This window comes from Coturnix japonica, chromosome Z (assembly GCF_001577835.2).
Source record: "Coturnix japonica isolate 7356 chromosome Z, Coturnix japonica 2.1, whole genome shotgun sequence".
NCBI classification, from domain to species: Eukaryota; Metazoa; Chordata; class Aves; order Galliformes; family Phasianidae; genus Coturnix; species Coturnix japonica.
In genome coordinates, this window is record NC_029547.1 from 49,468,248 (window position 1) to 49,484,737 (window position 16,490).

At 40.7% G+C, this 16,490-nt stretch overlaps 1 long non-coding RNA gene across 1 annotated transcript; it reads right to left on the reverse strand.

Moving 5' to 3' along the window:
• Window positions 1-9,756: 9,756 nt before the first annotated feature.
• On the reverse strand, window positions 9,757-15,494 carry LOC107306448. The gene is made up of 3 exons (XR_001552121.2): window positions 15,241-15,494; window positions 13,040-13,193; window positions 9,757-10,350 (listed from the first exon to the last, which is right to left on the reverse strand). It is a non-coding gene; the product is annotated as an uncharacterized LOC107306448 (long non-coding RNA).
• Window positions 15,495-16,490: the final 996 nt, after the last annotated feature.

Genomic DNA, 16,490 nt, shown 5'->3' on the forward strand with positions numbered 1-16,490 from the left:
CGCTGAATTACAGGAAAGGAGCAGGATCCTTGAGCTTCTTAGCACTGGAAGGAGAGCTATTGAGAAGTGTCCCTACCTAGTTCAACAACAGCTGGCAATGCTGCCATGTCAACAGAAAGTAGATTGACAAGAGTACAGAATGGAGAAGACAACTAAGGTAGTGAAGAGGGTCTCAGATATCCTCACTTAAAAAGCTTTCTGAAACTCCACAAAGGGCCCTTTGCCTGAAAACACTATATTCAGCTGTTACTTTTTTGCAGGCACCAAAATGAAGAAATCAGCTGCAAAAATAGCCATGGCTGAAGATCAAAAGGAGACGCTAGGAGGTGGACCAGAGTTAATCCTCTTGGAGCACAGTACATCCTATGAATGAGTCTCCTACAAAAAATAAGTGCAAAACATCCAGCACAGGAAAACATCACTTCAGTGGGACCTAGGCACCAAGTTTATCCCAAGACATCTGCTACAGGTTACTAGTGCCCTTGAAGCTGAGAATGCATTAGAGAAAGCTTCTACTTTCCCATACTGATGGGACAGCCTTGATAAAAAACACTGAAGTACAAGTCTGCTAAAATATATGGGAAGCAACAGAGCTGAAGGGGCCTTAAAAACACCTTGAAGTTATTGCTTCTGAGCTGGCAGCTGCCATCTCCTGCAGAGCAGCAATGCCTGGCATTCTGATCGGTTCTACAGCAGAACTAGGAGAGATCAGATTCCTGCAAAACCTGTACCAGGGAGTAAGAGGCATCCAGGCATCGCTCTACAGTGAGCGGCTCCATCAGAGACAGCAGGGAGTCAATTCTTAATTCAACTTGAGCATTATATGGCTAGCATTTTGTAGAAGTAAGCAAGTAAGAAAAGCAAAGGGGACAGCTCAGTGATCCTGTGCTGGATAATGAACATCCACTCTCACAGCTAAGTGGTAAATACTCTGAAAATCCAAGGCTTGACAGTTTTATTTTGACCTCGAGACATCACGAATTCGAGGTATAGAGCATGGTTGCCTCATGTGTGTAAGGCAGCAAAAGAGAAGAGCTCTTACTAAAGCAATGAAAATAAATGGCACATGGCACAACATTTATAGCTTTGTACAGCGCTGTTCCTGGAGTGCCAGGTTCCTCCCTGACTGCCAGAAAGAAAAGCCTGCAGAAATCATGTCCATAGGAGTGAGTGGTGAATCTTGTACGCTATCCAGGCCTTATGTACAGCTGTCCAAAACAGGAGACATCTTTATTATTATTTTGTTATTATTATTCTTTTTGCTGAGCCATCTTTTCTGTTTTCCAAACTGAATCCAAGCCAAGTTTCTAATATCATGAAGATTCTCATAATGTGATTATTTTTCTCTCACACACACTTCTTTTTCCTTTTTTTTTTTCTTCCTTTTTTAATGCAGACTCATGAGATTGTCAATATTGCTCACATAATGAGCGCCATACATCAGTTGCTCAGCACCAGCTGTCAGTGTGTATGATCTTTCCGCAGCATTTTGCAGCAAATGAAATAGCTGACTTTTTTTTTTCTTTTCTTTTTCTTTTTTCTTTTTTTTTTTTTCTTTTTTTTGCTGAGAGAAGGTACTTGGCACTACCTTGCTTTTACTTCAGGTAAAGGCATCTGAACAGGTCATTAACACATAGCATGTGGAAACTGGTATATTAGCTTTGGGCTAATACACCACAGAGTAAATGGAAATTTGTCCTAATTTCTTTTCTTAGCACCTTTGCTAGATGAACCAAGCAGTGCTGCGCTGATTAATGTTTCTCTTGCATCTCGGAGGATTTTTCTGTAATAGAAAGGGCTGAAACTGGGTGCCCCTACAGGTTACCTTATTGCCCACAGTGCAATCAACATACATGCCTCTGCCACTCTCTGCTCATGGCCAAGGCTTTAGCTTTGCCTGGCAGTAACCACGCTTGGACAGTCAGTGGTAGCAGCTGAGGCAAGAAAGCTGCTCCCTTTTCCTTCCATATAAGAAGAAACCAAAGCAAGCAACACCTCAACCTGTTCCCAGCAAAGAATGAGAACAAGGCACCCAGCAGAGTCTGCATGTTTTCTCAGTAAGAGCACAGTATTATGCAAGCACAGCACAGAGAATTAAGGAGGATATTTGAGGCCCTGGTTATGATTATCCAGGTACGTCACAGTAACCAAAGCGTGCTGATCCCCACAGCAGTTCTGTACTTGTGGCAAAATCCTGCTGAATCTTCATTACTGGCCACTGTTTGAGGAGTGTTTCAATCTAAAAGCACAGTCTTTGATGCCTATGTAAAATGTTCTGCTGAATGTGTTACTTTGAATATTGTGAAATATCATTCTATTACCGTTGACTTGTGGTTAGGAGGTAAGACTGCACAATTTATTCTGGGGTGCCTCAGCTTAATCTGCTGCCAAATTCTTCTGGACAGATGTGACTTCCAGATTTGCACCTGCAGAAGTGAAACCAAATTTGGTCCAAGCCAGAACAGTTGTGCTGTAGAGATAGAGCTGAGCTTACCTCACAGTGATGCCAACATTTCAGTGCATTCAGTATGGTTTCCATACTCTGCAGCATTTCTGGATGCTGCAGAGTATGGAAAACAGTACAGTCTAACTGGATAAGGAGAGGGTCAGATCTCAGAATGTACTATTTGGTCAGTTCTGTTTTATTTAAACCATCTTTTGTTTGTTTGTTTCTTTGTTTGAACTATAGAAAACACAGTGTATGGAGAAGCCTTTCCGGTTTTGAAATCTGGACCTCTTTAAACCTCATAGTGTACCCGGAGAGCCAGAATGGACCATGTCTTGCTGCACTAGAATGCCATGAATTATTTGCTGTCTGCTCACCTGGGCATCTCATGGAATATAAAGCGATTTTCTTACTGTCTGTTGCCCAGAACAACTTCTCTGTTGATTTGTTTACTTCTCCCCAAAGGGAGATTCAAAGACTCCTCAGGTCAGTATTGCCTCTTAAATAGAGCTCCCTGTCCTACAGGTCAGGACACAATCGGAACTGTAGCTAACCCTCATCAGCCTGACAAGAGTCCCTGCTCTTTCAGCTGTGATCTATTGGCTCTCTGAGGCTTTGAGCCTTACAACACTGGGAAGCTGGAATCAGCTTTCAGCAAGTTTTACAGGAGAATAAAGGAAGCAAAACAGTACACTTGTGCTCTGAACTTCATTTCTTTGCTGTTTGATTTGTATCCAAACCACTTTTAATCGATTAGTCTGGAGAATGAAGTGGCTGAAGAAAACATGCAGAACTCAGTGAAACCTGGAAGCAGTAAAGCGTGAATGACAAAAAAACCATGAGGGAAACCTGCACATTTTGTACAAATGGAGCACACTGCCAAGTATTTCAGGAGTCAGGACCACTTGCTTTCTGCTAGAGCAGTCCTTCAGTATCTACACCTGTGTGTCCTGAAAGTGCAGTGCTGTCTGAAGGTGCTTACCCAGACTGTCCTTCAACAGCAGTGCCCCATTGCTTGCACACCCTACCAGCTCTGCCATTCAGGACAAGAAATAGCTGCAGGGTGTGCTACGTCCTCTTCCTATTACTACCTGCAAGCTTTTTTTTTGTTTGTTTGTTTGTTTTTGTGCAGCCTATGTGTTTTTCTTGCCCTTCTCTAAAGGCTGTCTCAAGCAGAGTCAAGTGTTGCTGAGGCAAGATTCACTATGATACTGCAGACTGTGTAGGTTTATCCAAGAACAGTCTCCCATATCCTGCACCTTTCAGCACACACATTTGTTTCTGTTATCAACAAATGAAATAGCAAAATTCTAATCATGCCCTTGGGACATGCTCAGCAAGAATCCAGAATCACAATACTGCAGGAGCTGAAAGAGACCTCAAGAGATCGAGTCCAACCCCCTGCTAAAGGAGGTTCCCTACCATAGGTCACATAGGTAGGCATCCATATGGGTCTTGAATATCTCCATAAAAGGAGACTCCACAACCTCTCTGGGCAGCCTGTTCCAGTGTTCCATCACCCTTACCATAAAGAAGTTCTTCTGTGTGTTTGCGAGGAACTTCCTGTGCTCAAGTTTCAGGCCACTTATTCTATCACTACACACCACTGAGAAGAGCCTGTCCTCATCCATTTGTCTCCCACTTCCCTTTAGATATTTATAAAGTTATCAGATTCCCCCTCCATCTTTTCCCAGGCTAAACAGACTCAGGTTACTCAGCCTTTCTTCACGGGAGAGATGCTCCAGGACCAGCAGAGATGTGAAACACTTTTCATACAATGTACGTGTTGTCAAGAGCTTGGGCCTCTGCTGGTAAACTGTTCAATTATATTGCCTTTATCTCAATGTTTTAGTTTCAGACAGGAGAGACAAACACACTCCTTAATTATTACACAATAATAGGATCAATGTTAAGGATAATTGCCTCAGTGAAACAGTGGTCAACAATGCAGAGAACGCTATGAAATTACAGAAGGCCAGTTATCTGTTTCTCTTTTCATAGCATACAGGAGCTGGGTTCCAAGTGCTGAGGAGGAACAGAGTACTGAGCACAAACTCAGGTGGCTCCTGACAATTTGGTCCCAGGCATCCCTGGAGGTCCTTCATAGCCAAGTGTCCCCTCAGACACAGCTGTGTAATCCCCTCTTTATGTTGAGGTGGACTAGGTTGATGAAAAGGACAGCATCTTTCAGACCTTGAAATCTCTACTGGCTCATTGATTTGTATCAGCAAATTGCTTAAGAAGTATCCTCATGTAAGTTCAGTATGCTATTTCTATTGATTATACATTTTCCACCACATCTGCCTAATTGTCCTTCGTCTACCAAAAATTACATCCTTTAGAATGGCATAGTAGCACAGTGGAAGTCAAACATGGGTTTCCTCTATCAAGCTGGCTCTAACAGGCTAGATGCACCAGCACAGAAAATACTCAGCCCAGTTGGAGATACTGGCAGAAATGGCCATGGTTCATCTGGCCAGCTTAGGCTTTCTTGACAGACTGTTAAAATCCACTAGACAAGATCTCAGACTTCATACATTGCCAGCTTCCATTTGAAAGGAGTGCTGAATTTTGCTTCACCAATCCTTGTCTGGCGTATCTGATAGGGCATACATTTCACTTAATATTTTGTAGTTGTAATTTGCTCCTTCCAGAGTTCTCAAATTCCACAGTCACTGCGCACTCTGCAGGTGTATACTAAAGATTTTTTGACTGGTACTAAATGATTACATCATCTGAAGACCTGCCCTTTAAAGCTGGCCATCTCAGTATTGCTCTTTTAGGTTTATCTGCTGGTTTCTGTTTTTAAAATACTATTGGAATCAATAAAATTATTTCATATTGGTATGACTTGACTTTTTCCTAACATCCAAATTAAGATGTGATACCTGATGAAAGGCAAGACCTGATATTTGCTACACGAGAAAGATACCTATTTTAAATGTCAATTCCTAATATCTTTACTATCCATCACTTGGACAACTGCATTCGCTTATTTTTGCTCTCATGTAAAGGTCAAAGTGTCCTAGTGAATACAAGATCTCTACAAATAGTAGGAGCTAACACTCTGCATGAGTAAATGCCTGATAGGAACAACACATCACTTATAGCAGATTCAGACATAGCAGCAGAGTTTATAAACATCCTGGGTCAGATTTTTTTATACGCTTGTCTGCAGGCAGTGTGCCTGAAGGGCAGAAGAAGTGGCATAAATGGCTTTTCACCATCATCTCACGATGTATCTTCCGCACAGCTTTATCTTGGAATTCATCTTATCTGAAAAGCAATAGCACTTATGACATTGAAAGCATGTATGCATCACAGAGCAGTCTTGAACTTACCAACAGTTGTTGCTTTAAAAAAATACCTTATGAAAACTGTTCAGTCGTCACAGAATTGACAAAAGAAAATGAAAAGCTCATATTTGTTTTAATCTTCACTAAATTCATGGTTCAGAAGAGACATAAGGGAGGCCAGAGTCAGTATTATTAGGGTGCTTTTTGTTTTATGGCACTATTTGGAATAGTTTAATTGGGAAAGCTGAACATTAAATTGCATTACAGACAGCTTCCAAGAGCAACTTTTTGTTTTAAGGCTGTAAAAGGCAAAAATAATCTGCCTTCTTCTCCGTGATCAAAGACCCAGCACAAAAAGCATCAGGAGGACTTTAAATGCCAGTTCCTGTACTCCCAATGTGTGTATTTTGGACTTTTTCCAGTATGGGAGCAGGACGGATTCTTATTTTTATTTTCGTTTTTAAATGAAAGAAAGCTGCCAAAATACATAAGGAGAAGGATTAGAGCCAGTTGCTTTTTGTTGGTTCTTGTGTGGGAATGTTGCCAGGCAAAGCCTTATGCTGAATTCCCAGGGAATTTCATTTTCAAAAGCCAGCTTCTGGATTTCCCTCATTGGGAAGCTCTCTCTGAAAGGGATATTCATACCTAGCCATCGGCTCAATGCAGAATTGTTGTGCTGGCAAATTGGCTGTTAGCTATTCAGTCGCTGGTCTACATAGCAGGCTTTGCTGATTTTTTTTTTTTTTTCTCTGGGTTGCGAGGACTTGTGAGCCGGGCACGTTTCAAAAGCAAAATTGCAGAGCACCCTGGGTAATCCAAAGAGTACTCTCACAAAAGCAGGAAGACAGCGTTGCTCTTGGTATCAATAGCTGCTAACACTGAATCTCCAGAGTCGCCTGCCAAAGCTGAACAATGACCACAGACACATTATTTCTGTCTTCTTGGAGCCTGTGATGATATTGCAGCTGTTATCCTATAAAGGGACAGAGAGCTATCTTTTCTTATTAATCTACCTCACGCCAATCATTCTGGTTGTCCAGAATGTCTGCGAGGTGGGGGTGAAAGGAGTGTTTTTTTTAAGGAATTCACATCTTCTCAAAATCTTCTTGTTTTCTGTGCAAACAGAAGCGAAAGATGTGAAAAATCAGACAAAATATGCAGTGCTGTGAGTTGATTTCAGGTTGACAGCAGTTTTGTCAACTTAGAAAACGCTCCAGAGAGTAACTACGATTAGTAATTTTGCATATCAGGGAGACATAAAGGGATCTTGAGAGATTTCCTCAAGGTTTTGCAATTAAATCCTGCAGTGTCCCAGAGTTAAGGATTAGACAAGGGCTCTGGCGTTCTGGACTTCCAAGAAGTGCAACATATTTTTTACATGATTCATTTTACATGATTGTGGATAAATTACTTCATATCTCTATCTCCGCCTGTAAAATGAGTGTAAATAAAATGTGTGTACCAGTGGTGAATGGAGCTGAATGGAGATGTTCAGATGCTGCAGCAGTGAGGAAAACAAACAAAAAAAGTGCAAAGAAATATTGCATAGAAAACTAAGCAACTTTTCAGACATTTCAGTTGTTTTTAGCAGACAGAAAAAGTAAGAGCACACATCACGAGCCATTCACCATCAGCCTACAGGCTTTGATTTTGCAATAAATTATTTCTCTGTTCACTAGTACGAGGCATTATCCAGCTTTGTAATACACAAAGTCCAAACGTTCTTACTACTGAACGCTGATGCTGAAATGTAGCACTTTCAAAGTTAGCAGTAATCATTTGCAATACAGTAAGCAGATGGAGACCCCATCAGAAATCAATGTCTCTTTGTAAGAGGTCCTATGTGTCTAGACAGTCAGAGACAGTCCAGCCTTTGAAATGATTACGGGCTGAATAGACAAGAGAGACAAAAAAAAAAAAAAAAAAAAAAAAAAAAAAAAAAAAAAAAGAAAGAAAGAAAGAAAGAAAACGTGGAGAAGAAGCCAGCAGACCATAAACGAAGAGCACAGTTCCCAGCACTGGTCCCTGGTGAACCGGAGATGAGGATGTGCCTTGGGGTGCTGTAGCTGAGTGCCTTGCACACTATGTCCCACTTAGGGCCTGAAGTAAGGACTGATAAAGGGCTCCTGCTGCCCTCTGAGAATAACAATGAAAGAAAGATAACTGGATCAGCCAAGGATTCTGCAGCTGAGGGGATATTTACCAGCTGTCTGTAGGAGGGAGACTTTTTTTTTTTTGCACTGATGGATGTGCACGGAGTCACCTCCTGAAGGCACAAGCCAAGATTTCTGACTGCCATCCAGATTAAACAAGAGATTACACTAAACGCAATGGTTTTGGTACCTACCCCTGAATAATTGTAATAAGCAAAAATTAATCTATGCACACACACAGAACTGAAGGCACAGATGACCTGCTGTTACTAGGTCTTGATTAGATAAAGCTCCTGTGAAAGTGGCCTGCCTGACCTCTAAAATTATTTGTCAATTTCAGCCAAACTTGGTAATGAATTTCTCATGAAATTTACAAAAGTATGTGGTTTGACAGGGAAAAGAGCATCAGTGCCACTGTCCCACTGGATACTGGAGATTCCAGGTAGGCAAACACTGTCCTATTTCATTTGTACGTGGAATGACTTGCCTGTAAATCCACCCAGCACACCTTGTTTCAGTGCTGCCTTACCTAGCTTGATTCTTGTCAAGGTCAATGGGATTTAACACTGGCTACATCAATTTTGGTTTTAATGTTAATGCTTTGGCTACGACTCCTTTTCTCTCCAGTTATTTTCTTGTTACCATCTGGAAGGGTGGCTAATATAAAGATGTTAACAAAGATGATGGTAGATAGTCAAAGGTTATTAGCAAAGGAAAACTCACCAATGTCAATGCCTTGACCAGAAAGCTGAGGCAGTCTCCACTGAGGAGCAATCTCCAAGAGATGCTGCCTCAGTGGTGGTCAGTCCTTAAATGAGGTCTTAGAGGAGGTGGAGTCAAGCTCCACCCCTTCCAGGAGCACAGCTACATTACTCTCCCCTGTGCTTCCGCAGCTGACCCAACATTTGCCTCAGCTGATTAATCAGAGGTTCAAGCTGTGATTTCCCATACAGTATCTTATACTGAAGTCTTGAGAAAAAACAAAGTCCTGGCAGTCCTATCAATCCTGGTAAAGACAGTTATGAAACAACAAACACCAGTAATATTCCCAAAAATACAACTTGGTCTAACCTCACTGGTCCAGGCCCTTCACACTGTAATCAACATGAGTGCACTATGAAAAATCTGCCTTCTGAGCCAGGAATATTTCATGGCAAAGAATGTGCCATTACGTGTGAATGGCACCTACAGATGCAGGACTCAGGAAGGATGTGAGTGAAATATAGCATCTTTTTCTTCACTGAAGCACAGAATGCTTCCACTGACTCAGTCTTCAACTAAAGAGGTCTTCAGTGCGATGAATCACTGTATGGCTGTTGGCAGAATCAAAGAGCACAGAGGAGGCTGCTTGGCATGTATGTGATTGATTTAACAGTTCTACCCAAAAACTGTAAAAGACTATCACATCAGTGCTGATGCTGAGCATGCACAAACATTTGCTGAAAGCTTTGCTTAGCGGGATGTACTGTAGAGGAATCACGATTTCTTTTCTAAACACAGCACTGGGCCATTAACATATGTTCCTGATGTGTTCAGCTGTTGTGGTTCAGACTGCAGGATCGTTAACCCACAATGTTTCAGGCCAAAACTTTTACAAAAATCACAAATTTTCTAACAGTTCCAACAGCTGAGCTGCATGTACATTAAATAAAACCTGTTATAGACACATTCAAAACAAAACAAATACTCTGTCTTACTGAGGCATTTTGTTTTGTTTTTAACTTACAAACAGATAACAAATATCTAAATTCTAGGAGATGGACTAAGGGAAAGAAATGCTATTCTTATTACTATGAGGATCCTAGTCATAAATGAAGACTCCATTTTTGTAAGTATATAATCGTATATTTAACTGTATAAGTATGCTCCAATCCAACTGTATTATATACTAAATAACATTTTCTTGATTGGGAAAAAACACATGGTTCTTACACACACGTTCATTGTCCTCATATCAATGTGTGCATATGTCTTTGCCAAGCAAAAACAACCTGCAAGTCACTCTGCTTATAAATTGTTTAACGTTACGGATTCTTGATGCTATTTTATATCACACTGCAAATCCTGTTCTCATTGTTGTTTTTGCTTGTCTCCTCTGCGACCTTTTGCCTCTGGATTCAGCTTGAGTATCCTGGGAGGTGACAGAAGGAAAAAAAAATAAAATCTTTAACTTGGCTAGATTTAACAGTGGAGGTTCATTAAATCCTGGTGATCGGCTATTCAATTACAGTCCATTTAATCATACAGCAGCAAAATAATTGGCAACGACTCAAGGCAAAGTAATTGTTCCAATCTGAAGCCCAGCAGGGAGCTACGAATGAGGTGGTGATGTATTTTGAGCATCTCAAAGGTCTGATCTGGGAGACTTTTGACAAGAAGACCAATGGCAATCCAGGAAAGGTTCTTTCTTCAGTCACATCAAAAGACGAGAAAATGCTGGGGGCAAAAAAAATGTCTGGAGGAAGAAGAGGGAAAGGTTACTTTCAGAAAGGGGAGAGGAGAAAGAGAAGATGCTTTAGAAGCCTCTAACATTAACCTAAAATTTTTTGTGCACCCAGGGCAAAGAGGTAGGCCAGTGCATACAGACTTCTTTTGTTATTGCTGTTGTATTTCCTCTGTATGTCTTGCATCAGCCAAAAAGTAATTAGGCTTACTGGAACTAGTGTGTGTACTGGGAGACCCTGCATAGACACCTCAGAGAGCTGCTGAGCAAGGAAGCTCTGGGAAGAGGAATTAGCTGGACATACAATCAGCCCTGGATCCTGGAGGCTGGCCTCTGAGGCTCTTTTGCCACAAAAGTTTCAGTGGCAAGGTATTTCTTTCCAAGAGGCAGAAGCAGAAGCTGGAATGACATTCTAGGCGGATCAAAAAATCTTACAGCAGTTTGTGTTAGAAGGGGCCTCAAAGCCCACCCAGCCCCAACCAGCTGATCCTTCTGATTTTTTTTTTTTTCCTTTTGTGTAGTCTAAATCTACCCTGTTTCAGTTTAAAACTGTTACTCCTTTTCCTGTTTCTCTAAGATGTTCTAAGAAGTGCCTCTGCAGCTTCCCTGCAGGCCCTTCCTTAGCTACTGGCAGGATGTAGGTCTCCCTAGAGCCTTCTCTTCTCCAGAGTGAACAAACCAAGTTCCCTCAGCCTTTTTCCACGGAGAGAAATATTCCAGCCCTCTGATAATCTTTGTGGCTTCCTCTGGACCTGCTCCAGCATTTCCACACCTTCATTGTGCTGGGGGTCCCAGGTGTGGATGCGTAACTCCAGTAAGGACTGCACGAGGGCAAAGCACAGGGGACAATACCCTCCCTCTCCCTGCCACCAGACCTCCTTCGATGCAGCCCAGGACACTGTTGGTCTTCCAGGCTGCAAGTACACACTGCTGGCTCATGTTCTGATTCGTCCATCAGCAGACCTAACTCCTTTTCTGCAGAGCAGATCTCAGTCCATACTCTTCCCAGCCTTTGTGCTTAGGATTGCCCCAGCCTAGGTGAACTTTGCATTTTACAATGACACATCCTACTGTGATGAAAGACAGTGGTTGGGTAAGCATCTTCAGTTTTGTGATAGCACAGTCTTTTACTATATATAAAATAAATACACTAGTGCTGTCAGGTGAACCCCCTCAACTGGCTCTGCTGCCTCTCAAATAAGCAAATATTATTCACTAATGCAAAAACAAAACAAAACAAAACAAACAAACAAAAAAACAATAATAGAGGTTAGCTGGATATTATTATAATTCAGGTTGGAAATTCATGTGTTCCTCACTAAGACCTTAAAAGTCAGGAGACCTGCCAAAATGTTTGAGAGAGTTTTGAGGACTCAGTTTCCTGGAATGGAGGTACAGATGCTTGCCTAGCTCTTTCTGCATGGTAGCACTAAAGTTTCAGAAATGCAGAGACATGTATCAAAAGTTAAAAATCACAAATTACTCAATTGGGAGCTATGAAGAGGTTACTACATCACATCCTATAAAGTATAAGTTGAGTAGCTGCAAAAGCCAGAAACAACAGAATCTTGTCACTAAGGGGTTTTTCACTGTTTTTGGAACAGAAGACAGTATTCATTGCCAGAGAAGCCAAAGGTTGAACATCGTGATCTGATCATTCAGAATAGGAATTCCAGTGTATTGATGAACAAGGAACTCTCCCTTCAGCAACTAATGTGGTCTGTAGCAGAGGGGCACAGGACTGAGAGAGATGCAAGGCATGAAATACAGTTGGAGCCAAAGGGATGAGTATGTATTCGTGTTGGCCCAAGTGTTCCCTAGTGATAACAGAGAGCTTTGCCATCAGATTGCTTGTTTCTCATTCAGTGTAATCCTGCCTCAGGAAACTAAGAGGATCATAGAAATTTATAGAAATGTTGAGGTTGGAGGACAATTCTAGAGATCACCTTGTGGAAAGCTGTGCCTTGGATTAAGTTATCCAAGCTATCAAACTTGAGTATTTTCAAAGTCGATGACTTTCCTGGGCTCCCATGTCTAGCTATTCTCATAGCAATTTTTTTCTTTTATATTTTTCCGCTTTGTTTATGGTTAGAGTTTCCCCTAAAGGAAACAGGACAACACCCTGAGGAGGCGTCTATAGGTATTCAGTTTTTAGTCCCTAATGAAATCCTTGTCCTCTATTGGTCATTCTGTATTTGCTATTACTGCTCAGCATAGCTGGGGGCTGGTCTCACTCAGGAGAACTGCATTGAGGAGGGCACTGACACTGAGTAATCTTTTTTTTTTTTTTTTACTAAAAGCATTTTAAATTAACCTTCCAGTCCCATATAGCAGCAGACCTTGTACATCTTGTTACATATGCACTAGAGTCTTTCTTGCTATATTTGATCTCTTTTGCTAGATCAAGATTCATCTGATCTTTCATATTCCTCACCACATCTGTGTGGTATCTCTGTATTTATTTGCAAGAGCTTTGTATTTGGCATATTTCTCATGCTCTTCTGCATGGAAGATCTCCCAGTAGCTCACTGTTAAGGAGGTTGTTTTCCTGTTACAACCATTCTTTTCTTCAGAGTAAGGGTGTGGACCCCTCTCATGCCTTGCAAGGGCCATCTCTGACAACCTTCTCACACTCCTGAGTTTCTTGTGAAACACCATGTTGCTTTTGCAGCAAGTATCAGGACAACTGAAGGATGTGTACCTGCTTGCATGTGTCACATGCTTAAACTACTGATGATGAGATGAAGCATCTTCTGACAAAGGGATAGTTTTCTCACAGAAGGCACAGGAGCAGAGTCAGCCTTGAATACCTGCACAGGATTTGCTGCAAGTCTGCATGCTGTTCCTGGAGAAAGCTGAAATAAGGAGGCAAAGTTGAGAGCCAATCATTAGTATATAAAATAGATCCAGTCCAAAACTATGTCAGCAGGTGAGCACTCAGGACCTGGCAATGTGCAGGAGAAAAAGATTATTTTCACTTACAGTTAATGTAGGAGAATTGGAGGACTCAGAACTAAAGCTACCAGCTGAAGGAATAGAGAATGTCTTTTAATTGCCATTTACTTTGTACTGCTGACACTGCAAGAGACGGTAAAAACTGACTGAACCCTGCCTTCTAAGCTTAGTCATAGCCAGGCTGCACTGCCTCGTTGACAAAGAAAGAAGTCAGGGACATCAGTACAATTTGGTTGCAAGCAACTCTCACCTCTGTTCGACCCTCCCTACCATTTTGCTGACTTTGATGAAGGAAAAGAGCCCACAGACGAAATGTGCTAGGAAACTCCATTCATTCTGCAGCAGAATTGGCAGTCTGGGTATTACAACCCTCCAGCTCACAGAAATGGGAGCTGCAGGAGATTCAACCAAACAGGAATTCTTCCTGAGCAAAAGGAAGCCCATTGTTATGTGCCCTGCAGCAGGGAGGGACTGCACAGAGGGAGACATCTGCCTGTTCTTAGGTGGTTAAACTGTCCCAAAGAGCAGGCCAGCTAGCAGGAGACTGCTGGCCTTCTCCAAGGAAGGGTTTGGAAAGACCACTGGCTTCTAGTCATTTAAACTGGGAATTTTCAGCACACTCTGGATATCAAAGAAGGATTATTAAGCTTTATTAAGCTTTTTTTAATTAAGCCTTTTATATTCTATTTATTAAACTTTTCCCACAATTGCTGGCTTTATTTACCTCAGTGATGAAGTAACCATGAAGTGTGTAGGTCAGTGAAATGAATAATTAAAAAAAAAACAAAGATTTGAGAAATGTCTTTCAGGAATGAGTATCATTTGTGTTCTTGGAAAGTCATAATAACATGCCACAGTGTAGATATGCATTAATGGAATATTATTAATTACTGACATATTAAATATTTGTTTACTAAGAATGTAATAAATTCCATATTCTGCATGTATGAAAACCTGTTGTTAACCAACATGGAAACCCTAGTGAAAGAGAATTATGTATAAAGAATTAGAATAATTACAAAGAGTGGAGTTAAGAAAAAAGAGAATTAGAATTTCTATTATATGTAATTTTTAACGATGTAGAAAACAACCAAAGAGGAATGCTTGAATTAAAGATGAGGATACGTAAGTTCTGTCCAAAACCTAAGCAATACTTTGAGAAATGCTTAATGAGAATAGGTGCCACTGATGGATGTACGCAAACAATTTCCTTCCATATTTTGAAGCAAAATGGAGCTGACATAAGCAAAAGGAAATGATACTGAAGTTCACAGTCAGTAGATTCACCAAAGTGTGTTTCCATCAAGGGAGAAATCTTCATGGTCATTCTTTACAGTCAATTTCCTTAGAGATTTTGTAGCTCTAATTAGAAAAGCCCTGAAAGATAATGAGTGTGTGAAAAGGTAACCTTAAAAAAAATAATAACTGTAGCACAGTACCACTTAGATTCTTATCCTTTGATATGCTGTCTTAGACAATCATTCTGCTCAAGGCTGCATGATCAACATCTTATGGCACTTTTATCCCTCAGAGAAAATTCAAAGTCTTTGAAACAAAAACATCTGAATTTGTGATGCAAATGGAACTCCTTGATCAGTATCACCTAGCTCCCTCCCCCCCCCCCCCCCTTTTTTTTTTTAAAGAGAAGCTCTTTGCTAGAAAAGTCTGTAGCAGACTGCTTAATAACTGGCAGACATACTGATTTTCATTTTCTGGGTGGGTGAAATTGTCACTGGTGGCTTCAGCTCACTCTTGCCTTGCAGTTGGGATTGTAGTACAAAAGTCCTACTAATGGCTTTAAGTCTAAACTACTCAGCCAGTCTTTTCCCATGCTTGAACCAGGAATTTCCCAAGTGGTAAGGAAAACTCAGTATAGCAACCTGACTAATATCGTAGTTAACTTTGTTTGCAATATACATAATCAGAGAACAAATGAAAATTACATACCCAAAATCTAGAACCAACTCAAGAAATTTATGGTTGTCATGAGTTAGCATCATGATGCAGGGTTCTCATGCCAGGAAGATTTCTTTATTGCTGTGATGATCATGATGTGTATCTGCATCATCTTGTGTATTCCCATCATCTTGTGCATCCTGGTCATCTTGTATATCTGCACTTACTCTTCTAAGCAAGCCTTTTATATTCTAACACGCGCATTCGGTACATTTCCACTAACAACCCATTGGCTAGAAAGCAAGCAAGTTCCATTGCAAGTCTTTATAATCAGGAGAGAGCTTATCTTATGCCTAGGTACAACACACCCCTGTATATTCAGACCTTCTGTCTCCTTTCCAGAGCCTCATTATCAGTGAGTCAGCATTCAGAGAGGCCAAGCTGACCTCTCCATCTCCCATAGTCAAGAAAGTCAGGGAGATTCCCACTGTCAGAAAAGTTAGCTTGTTATGTGATTTATGGAGCCAGTGGATTTCACTTTTTAAACATCTGATGTCTGATTATTGTCCCTCATTACTGTTGAGATGTCACAAAACAGGTCTCTGAGTACTGCAAACAGACTTGTGAAAAGAGCGAGGTTGATTGAGAGTTTACTCAAATAAAAGCTGAAGATATTTTACATTTGAGTGTTCTAAATTGAAATTGAAGAATGAGTTTTAATTATATACCAATGATTTAATCGATGCAAGAGGATGCTCTTTTGCTTGAGGACTATTACAAATGCATAAAAAAATACCCTAAGTCAAAAATGAGCTCTGTGAAACTGAAAGAATTTTGCGCCCCCTCATACATAACAACTTTACATTCCTTTGGTTAGAGGTGTTAAAGTAATAAAAAAGAGTAGAAGGACAAGAAGGAGGAGAAGAAGAATGAACGTAATTTAGTACTCCTTGTTGTCTTTGACACCTGTTACAAATGTTTCTCCTAAAGGAACTGGCACAAGCATCCTTCTGTGAAGATCAGTGTCTGCAGGATTAGACAGATAGCCAGCTGTCTTTTGCCATCCTGGAAATGAAAGTGCAAGTGGATTTCAATAAGAGCTGAAGTGAAAATTACAATTCCTTTCCCATAACTAAGGATTGAAATTAGAATCAACTAAAATAAAGATATGATGAAATAAATGAGTTTATTACAGCTTATACAATCAAAATAGGCTATTTTATTAGCAATTTTATTGATGAGTATAAGCAGTAGTTTTGATCTGGGTATTCATAAGTTATTGTATTTTATATGTATACACA